Below are 8,582 nucleotides of genomic sequence, written 5' to 3' on the forward strand. Positions count from 1 at the left end.
CTAAAGATTCTAAAACACGGGGAAAAGATAGATGAATTTTGTCCGGAAGGAAGTCATAAAAAGTTTCACGGAGGAACTAAAGACTGAGCAGGATTCTGAAGACTGTGGAAAAACCAGATAAGACAGGACAGAACTTTGCTAAGAGAGAAGTCCATGCAAATGATCTCACGCATGAAGCAGCCAAGACCTAACAGAATTAGCTCTGCTTTCTCCGAAAATAGAAACTTGTAAGAACCTTGACTTTGAGGGCAGGGAGTGCGCACTTATGAAAAACACACTGTATGACAAGGACTGTGCTAGTTTTTTTTTTTCTTAATGTTTATTTTTGAGAGAGACAGAGAAAGAGAGTGAGCGAGCACACGAGCGGGGGAGGGAGAGAGAGAAAGGGAGACAGAATCTGCAGCGGGCTCCAGGCTCTGAGCTGTCAGCACAGAGCCCAATGCAGGGCTCAAACTCACGAACATGAGCCGAAGTCGGACACTTAACCAACTGAGCCACCCAGGCGCCCGTTTTGTGTTTTAAACTGCAACCATATTACAAATAAGAAAAACTGAGGCTCAGGTAGGTAAGGGCTACTTTAGCTATCCCAGGAACTACACCTCCATGGGTAGTTAATATTATTCTTCTGTTTATGTGGAATCTCTTAAAATACATATTATATCCTATCAGTTGCTCTCATTACATGGAAAGGATTATGACGAACTGCTGGTGTCCAGGGTTTTGGATTTACCCACCAGAGTACTTCCTCATGGCCACAAGAGTTAAATATTAACTCTCTGCTGATACCTGTCCGTGGTGTGTGTGTATGTAGGGGGCAGGAAGGAATGGAACATGTCATAAATGTAAATAGTTTGGGGAGCAACTAATCAGGAAATAATGTGTGCCATATTGGAATAATCACCTTAAAAGAGAAACCTTTAATAAAAGCAAATCTTTCAGAAGTTCAATATAGGAATTAAATTATGTTAAAACTACAGGATGTTCTGAACTCTGGATCTGGTAGAGTTTGTCAAAACTATTGATAAATACTTGCATTCGTTGTTTTGAAAGTATTTTTCAATGCTCACAATTTTAGGTCACTCGTTTTGTTTAGAATGGGTTAATTCTGGGCTTATTAATTTTTTGCTACTTCTCAATATGGAAAACAATTCTTTAATAAATGCCTACATGGACGAAAATCTGTGAGTATTTAATGTAGATATCAGACCAAGTGGCAGTCCCCTCCTGAATAGTGCAGAAATCAAATTAAACCCAGTCCATTTCTCACTATTAAGGGATTTTATTTGGGCATGAATTTATTTGGCCAAGACAAATTTAGTTTTTCTTCAGCATAAACCAAATTACTTTCTTAGATGTGTGCTATTTTACTCTACTTAGATCTCCGTTCTTTGAAGCCCAGGCATCCCCATTAAGAATCTTTTAATAATTCTATTATAGCTCAATTATAGTTCAATCCTAGACCACCTGACTTCAATGGGATATTCTCCACGAAAAAGCAAGCTTACTGGAGTTCCTTTAAAGTTTTAAAAAGTTAATTAGTATCTGCCAAGTACTTTGAAGATAAAGTGTGGCGAGAGTAATAATTATTTAAAAAATAAAGTCACAGGGACCTACCCTTCTATAAATCTTTTGTGTATCTTTATTATTTATTTATTTAGAGAGAACATGGATGAGGGGCAGAGAGGGAGAGAGGAGGGGAGGGAGGGAGGGAGGGGAAGGGGGGGGAGAGAGAAAGAGAAAGAGAGAAAGAGAGAAAGAGAGAAAGAAAGAGAGAGAGAGAGAGAGAGAGAGAGAGAGAGAGAGAATCTTAAGCAGGCTCCATGCCTGGCGTGGAGCCTGAAACAGGGCTGGATCCCATAACCCTGGGGTCATGATATCATATGGGGTCATGAAATCAAGAGTTGGGACATTCAACTAACTGAGCCACCCAGGCGCCCCTCTTTCTTACTGTTTTAATCCACACTTCCACATCCCCCCATATCAGGAGGCACTGCACATAAAAGCATGTAGTCTGTATTCTCTTTTAAGTTAATGCAAAGTCAGGCCAAAAAAAATGTACTTTTCACACCACAGTTTGTTCTCCACAACTTTCAGACACTAAGCACACTTGAAAGCACTATGGTGCATCAAAGCCGTGCATCAAAATGCCATGAGAAGGAAACTGACCAGCTTTAAGTCCCAACTCTGATTCTGAAGACCCTGTGATCGTGGCCTCGATTCTCGTAACTACCAAACCAGCAGAGGTGGATTATATCCTCTGCACAGACACCCTCCACTCAGCCTCAGCATTGCATCTGCACTATCCCAAATCACCACGCAGTGGAAATCAGCCTGTTTATTCTATGTATCAAATTGTCAAACATCATGATTGCAACTACCTGAGGAATTTGATCAATTCCATAATTATTAACATTTTAAAAGGCTTTTAAGAACATCATCTCTCAAAAAGCGCACATCTAGAGAGAGGATCCAATGGTGAGAACCTGTCTAAAAATCTAGAAGAACCCGATGATTTCCTTGTAGGAAATTATAAACTGTGGTGAAACTGAGGTCAGATGTCCACCCGCCTGCCATTACCTCTGCATATTAAGCCTTCACACTTGCATACAGCTCTGTGTGTGTGTGTGTGTGTGTGTGTGTGTGTGTGTGTGTGTGTACTACATTAATTGAGTCCATGGTGGCTGTCTATGAAGGTCCAGGGCATTTGCAGAAGTGGGAAACACTGTTGAGTCCTAACACACCAGAAAACTCTTGCCTCTAGAAAACTATTGGGGTGGGGGGGGCTTGGCTATTGGAGAAAATGGTTCATTGAATTCAGCTTGTCAAACCCTTGACAGTCTTCCAACTACTAACTTGATTAGCATAAAATGATACTGGCAAAAGCAGAAAACTTAAATGCTTAAAGTTTCTCTCACTTTGATGATGAGTGTCAAAAATTTTTTTAAAGATTTTAAAGAAGGACCACCTTCTTTAAAGTAAATTGAAACATCTTAAATTCTCAGGTTTATTTTAAAAACGTTGATTTTCACATATTAGCATTTAATTAGCCTTTGTCTGTACCTAGCAGGCATTTCCAAAAATTATAACCAAGTGTTCAAGAATTCAGTGAAAAACACATTGCTTGTAATGATCTGAGATACATAATATTAAGAGTACAAGGGCAGAACAGAGCTGTCTAAATGAGTAAAATTTTAGAGAGCATCTACTCCTTTAGGGCTCATAATTGCAGTATTTTGCCAGTGAATCTCTAATAATTTCAAAACGTCTCTATTAAAGATCATGCTTCTGAACTAGTAAATCTTAAAAGGAAAATTAAGCTAATTAATAAATTTCAATAATTTGGAACAATGCAGATTTGAAATTAATGTATTCCTAAATCCAGGAAAATGATGCAAAAGCTGTCTTGTGTCACCAGGATAACATTTGTTAACTTCCTCAAGCAGTATCTGCTAGAATTTTAACTGTGGTGACGAACTATTCTATAGTTTGCAGGGTGGCAATTTCAAAACCTTCCCATAAAGTCAGTATTCCTACATCTTTTGAACTCCTAACAAAGCAGAACATTTCCATATAAAAAGTCCAATAAAGCCATGAGTGGTCGGACACATTAATGCCAATTACAAAGGAGCCAGTAGAAAAGAAAACACCCACCAAAGTCATTCATGGATAGAGGAGGGCAGAGAACTCTTGGAAGGGTGAGAGAAATCATGGTGGAGCATATTTTGCCTGGGTGAGCACAGCTGGCTCTGGGTTGGTCCTTCTCAGTAAGCCAAGTCAATGCTCACTTTTAAAAGTGCCCGTTCTGGGCACCGGGATGCATTTTTTTTCCAGGAATTTTTATAAAGTGCACGCATATCTGTTTTGACAGATACACCATCCGTTTGTGCTCACGTGCAAATACGGCTTGTCACTTGGCACTTTGTGAATTTCTTCTTGAAAAGGAAGTTCTGCGTTGAGCAAATATTGTGATATACAAACAAGGGCTTTTAGGAGGTAGGGGTTGGAAGACTCACGAAAGAACAGTCACTTTGGCTAATGTTCTAATCATAGGTACAGTTACTGCCCAGGCCAAGAGAAAGCTGAAATGTCTTCAAGACACTAAACTAGAAGAAAAAATAGCAGAGATACTGTGGATCACAATTCAAATGGGTGGAAAATCACAGAATCTTAAGATGGGAAGGCTTAGATGACTAGATTGACTAGTCTAATTGCCTTACCTGACCAATTCGGAGATGTAAAAACAAGTTGTCTGTGAGACCTCTTAACCTACTAGGAATACCAAATTCACATTAAATGTGTATGATGCACCATTTGTTTATTCGGCTTATGGTATGAAATGCAATGGCGAGTAAGCCAGTAGGTGTAAGGGGTGGCCTTGGTGCACTCTTTTCCCTCTGTTCCTGGCACCAACGCAAAGCCAGTAGCCACAGGTACATAGGTAAAGTGTGAAAACTTAATTATTTTTCAATTAAAGATCCTTTGAGAAAGTTTTACTGTATGCGCTCAGACACTGATCTTGTCCATAATGCTTTCACATGTGTTCATGTGGAGATTGCTTACGTTTTAAATAATACACTCCAGATCTTTCTCCAGTAGGGTAGGAGATTGGGGAGAATTTTTGGTGGCCATTCATCACGTGTTAGGGATTTTACACACAAGCTCTCAGTTAATCTTGATCATTGCCCTGTGAGATGCGATTTCACCTGAGACACAAATGAAGTTCCAAGAGGTGAAGTGATTGGCCAAGGATTCCAACCCAGTTCTGTCTTCCTCCAAACTCAAGGTGCTTTCATTTTATCATGTTTTAAACGCATGTTTAGGGGCGCCTGGGTGACTCAGTTGGTAAGGTGTCTGACTCTTGATTTTGCTTCAGGTCATGATCTCGCAGTTCATGAGATCAAGCCCCGCATCCGGCTCTGTGCTGACACCAAGAAGCCTGCTTGGGATTCTCTCACTCGCTCTCTCTGTGCACCTTCCTCTCAAAATAAATAAATACACATTGAAAGAAAAAGCATGTTTAAAATATCTAATTCTTATCTAAGGAACAGTCAGGCAAGCCATGCCTCAGGGTTTTCTCTAATTATATAGCATCACTGCAGGACTTTTAAATGACCACTTTATGCCTGAAACACAGATTCAGAATAGAGGCAAAGTGTTGTCTTTCCTATTATCCTTTTTTTTTTTTTAAGAAAGACATTTGGATGTGTTTGTGGAGTCTTAGAAGCTTGCCTATCCTACATTCTCCTACAAAAGGACCTTGAGAGCTTGTTGTTCTAGCAGGGGAGCACAGATACTCGTATACCCTTGACCGAAGACCGATCCTCTTCTATCGGGGAAGGTCGTCCTCTTCAACTGAGCATGCGACATCGGGAGGGACACACGTGGAGTGGTGAGGGAGGAAGGGGACATCCGCCTAGCCAGCCAGATCAGCCGAATCAACCCTGGCGATCAATGGGGTGACAGATGTCATGGCCAGATTGCCCTCACTTCCTATTATCCTGCTTCTTACCCTCTTGTTCCCTATCCTCTTTCCTCATGGTTCCCAAATAGTCTTCTCCTTCTATGGACACTTCTCTTATTACAGCTTCATTTCTCTTGTGACTTTTGGAATTAACCAGGACCATCAGCTGTTGGATCAAGTACTAAAATGGTGTTGGTCTCTCCTAATCATTCACAGTGGACATGCTCTCAAAACGCGACATGTAGCAAGCAGCATTTTTACTTCCCATGTTTCACTCGGATGCTGTTTCTACAAAATCTTGCCGTGTGATATGACAAGCTGCCCACACAACAGGAGAGCATGTATCTACATTGCTCTAAGGAGTAACCAGAGAATTCTGAATCAAGATCTTCTGTGTGAGTGTGTGTGTAAAAATGAACATGTGTGATGGTCACAAAATGCAAGTTTTCAGTAGCTTCTCTGGGTCACCCAGCTCTAAAGTGGCATGGTCTATATTTTTTTAATTTTTTAACGTTTATTTATTTTTCAGAGAGAGAGACAGAGCATGAGCAGGGGAGAAGCAGATAGAGGGAGACACAGAATCCGAAGCAGGCTCCAGGCTCCGAGCCGTCAGCAAAGAGCCCGACAGGGACTCGAACTCACAAGTGACAAGATCGTGACCTGAGCTGAAGTTGGACACTCAACCAACTGAGCTACCCAGGTGCCCCCGGCATGGTCTGTATTATAAAGCAAGCTTCACTCTAGTGCCTGTGCTTCTATGTGGCTCCTTCTACCTCTCCCCTCAGAACTGACTATAAATAAAATTGTCAATGACCGCAGAGAAAATATAAAAACCCTAATGAAAGCAGACTCAAAGGATAAATGTATCATGTGTTGAAGAATGACTCCTAGAATGTATGAATTGCTCTGGTTTTCATTAATCAGGCACAAACGATCAATGTAGTTTCAGAAAACAAAAAGTGTGAATGTAGAGAAAGAGTAGGAGCTCATCGAACCACCAGAATCACATCTGTTACAGGACCCATTATAGGAAATCCATTTTACATCATGACTTATTACCCAATATGTATATAACTAAAACAAAAGTTTTACAAAGCTATAACTATCATTCCTACATGCAAACACACTCTGCTGTTTTTCTATTTCCTTTCTTAAACAATGCTCATGGTGATCCACATAACTGGTGTCATCACACACTAATGGGTCAGACCCACACTGGCGGAGGACTGTCAAATCCTGGGTAGCGGCTGCCTTTATCTCTTGTCCAAGGCAGACAGTATTGATGGATCGCAGCATTCTTTCTGATGAGTTCGGCCAACCCTAAGGACCCTTGTGAAACTAGCATTGTAGGCAGCGACTGTCAGTTGGAATTGGGACAAAGACCTGACATGGTCGCTATCTTAAGTTCCAAAGGGACAGGTGCAGGGATAGACTGGTTATTTTTGTTACTTGCGCTCTTTGTATCCCTCGTGCCTGTTTAGTGTCCAGGACACAAGAGACACTCAAATATCCAATGAAAGGTTGAACCAGCAAATGGTCACCAAGGGTAGAGGATAAACTTTGGCTCCTAAAATTCCTCTGTGAGTCCTTTCGCTCCCTCCCTTTGCTTTGTTGCTGTCTTAAAATGTAAAGCTTTCCAGGATTCAATGGTTTGGGGTAATGCCGTCCGAACCCATCTTATAACAAGAGTTATCTGCACTTGTCTGCTTCATAATATCTGTTACTTTCAAAGACCATCGTTTACACTTAAAGAATTGCTGAAAAGGATCATGAAGTTCAAACCATGGTACAGTTCCTTGAAAAACAGGTACTGGAAGGACCAGGGCTGGATACTGGGCATATATTCTCTCCTTTCAACCTTTCAAAAATATGTTTCATACTATTAACCCAACCCTTAGAAAAGACGAGGTGAGGTCACTCGATTAGTAAATGTTTGGCAGGGCCAGGATTTAAACCTAGGTATTTCACTGTTGTTTTTATTAATCCTCAGCTGCTCCCAAAAATGGTGCATTAAATTACAAAGAAACAATGACCAGAGGCCTCGAGTCCATTTGTAGTGTGTGAATTTAACAGGTTATCACATTGCAAAAATAAAACCCAATACCTTTGTAGCATACTTCGTCATATAACCTGACTTTTTCTTCACCAAATCTGGGTGTTACTCATTGTTGGTATGTTTTCCTTGGCAGCAATTAATCTTGGCTCAGACATAAATTCTTACTGTAGAGTAATTCAAATGTGTTAGGTCCTCTACTACACAGAGAAAAAACAAGACTCTGTGTGTGTGTGTGTGTGTGTGTGTGTGTGTGTGTGTCTGTGGGGGTCTGTGGGGGTCAAGTCCAAGGGGAAGTGTAAAATGGAAACAATATATGAATTGGGTGTGTATACGGGGCAATTATAAGAAGTTGCACACAAAACATTGGCCTCTTGGCTCTCTCTTACCAGAAGCAGTGTACAGAAAGGGAGTGGAAGAGAGCAGCATGGGTCCATTTCAACTTGCATCCTCCCCCATGTAAGTATGCACAACCTGACACCATCACAGAACCTGCAAGGTGTAATTTGCCCAATCGTGATGATGAGTCGCTGTAAAAGCAACTAAGAAGGTTGGCTGGGAAAGTACATTTCTGCTGTAAGTTTACAGCAGTTGTTTTCAACTGGGAGCAATTTAGGGGACGTTTGGCAAATGTCTGCAGACATTTTTGGTTGACACAAGTTGGTACAGGCCAAGGATGTTGCCGCTAAACACTCTGTAACGCATAGGGAAGCCTCCCTGCACGGGACAAATCAAAGGGTCAAAATGTCAGTGGTGACAAGGTTGAGAAACCCAGGTTTATAGCGCGAAGCAACCGCCTAAGTGATATAAACACTTCACTTCCAGCCGGCCTCTCTGGCTTCAGTCGCCTCATGTGCAAAACGGCAATGAGCAGAGTACCTGCTTCACTCGGTGGTTGGGAGGGTTAAGTGATTAGTTATATAGCACTTAGAACAGTACCTATGACACAGTAGTAAGTGCTCAGTAAATGTTATCACCATCACCACCACCACCCCCAAAGCTTACCACTGTGCAGGGTAGTATTTCCCAAAGTATTATCCCTTACTAGGTAGATTTGGGTGGGGGGAG

The sequence above is a fragment of the Panthera uncia genome, unplaced genomic scaffold (genome assembly GCF_023721935.1).
Source record: "Panthera uncia isolate 11264 unplaced genomic scaffold, Puncia_PCG_1.0 HiC_scaffold_1379, whole genome shotgun sequence".
In the NCBI taxonomy this organism is placed as follows: domain Eukaryota; kingdom Metazoa; phylum Chordata; class Mammalia; order Carnivora; family Felidae; genus Panthera; species Panthera uncia.